The sequence below is a fragment of the Arachis ipaensis genome, chromosome B07 (assembly GCF_000816755.2).
Source record: "Arachis ipaensis cultivar K30076 chromosome B07, Araip1.1, whole genome shotgun sequence".
Lineage (NCBI taxonomy): Eukaryota > Viridiplantae > Streptophyta > Magnoliopsida > Fabales > Fabaceae > Arachis > Arachis ipaensis.
Window position 1 is genome coordinate 103,238,469 of NC_029791.2, and position 1,229 is coordinate 103,239,697.

A 1,229-nucleotide genomic window follows, 5' to 3' on the forward strand; every position below is an offset into this window, starting at 1 on the left:
AATATTTAAAAAATTTTAAGTTTTGAAATAAAATAAAATCATTCTAAAAAAAATTATATAAATAATTTTTTTTACTCTCAAAGTGTTTAATATTTTGAAATAATTTTTTTGTTACAAAATATACTTATATTTTGTGACAAACAAATAATTTGTTATAAATAATATTAAATTTTGTGACAAATTAATTTTTTGTTACAAAATATTTCGAATTTTTGCAACTATTTTATCCTTTGTTATAAAATATTATAAAATTTTGTAACAAACCACCCGTTCGTTACAAAAACTAACATAATTTGTAACAAAAAATAATGTTATTACAAAACATTATTATTTTGTAATAATTACCAATTATTATTAAAAAAATAATCTTTTTGTAACAATTTTAAATTTAAAACAAAATTTTTGTTACAAATGTTCTATTTTCTTGTATTGCAGGCATGCATCATATACATCTATGTGACATTATTGTTTGGGTGTGCATATTTTATTTGTTTTATCTATGTGAATATTTTTGTTTAACTACTAATTGCCATACTTGCTATAATTGTTCTTGATTGTATTTGAACATCATTACTTGTGATTGTGACTGGTTAGTTTGGATTGCCGTGATTTGATTATATGTTGGGCTAGATGTTGTGATTTGATTATATGTTAGGTCGAAAGCTGTGATTTGACTATATGTTAGGGCGAAGGCTGTGATTTATTATATGTTGGGTTGAAGGCCGTGATTTAATTATGTTTGGGTCGGAGGCTATAATTGGGTAAGTTATATGCCTTGGTAATTTTGGTGAGAATGGTTCTTTGGTAGATAGTGAAATCTTTTGGATATTATGTTTGATTGGCTTTTATAAATTTAAAATATGAATTTGAATTTTGAATAAATAATTGTTGATTTTCGAAAATATTCATAAAATGAACGATGATCACTATGCGATTGAAAACAACTTTTTTTTTATATATCTTCTTATGACAATTTTAAAATTTCTCTGATGAGACTGTGTGGTTAAGTTCTCGTTCCTTATGACAATTTTAAAATCCCTCTGGTAAGACTGCTTACAAGGATTATTACGTTTTTGGTTATGTGATATTGTTGTATTAGTTTAGTTATTATTTTTTTCGTCATTATTATTATAATTTTGTAAAAAAAAATAAAAATTGTGATTGTAATGATATGTAATGTTTGTAAATTATTTATATAAAGAACTCTTATTATTATGTATATATATAAG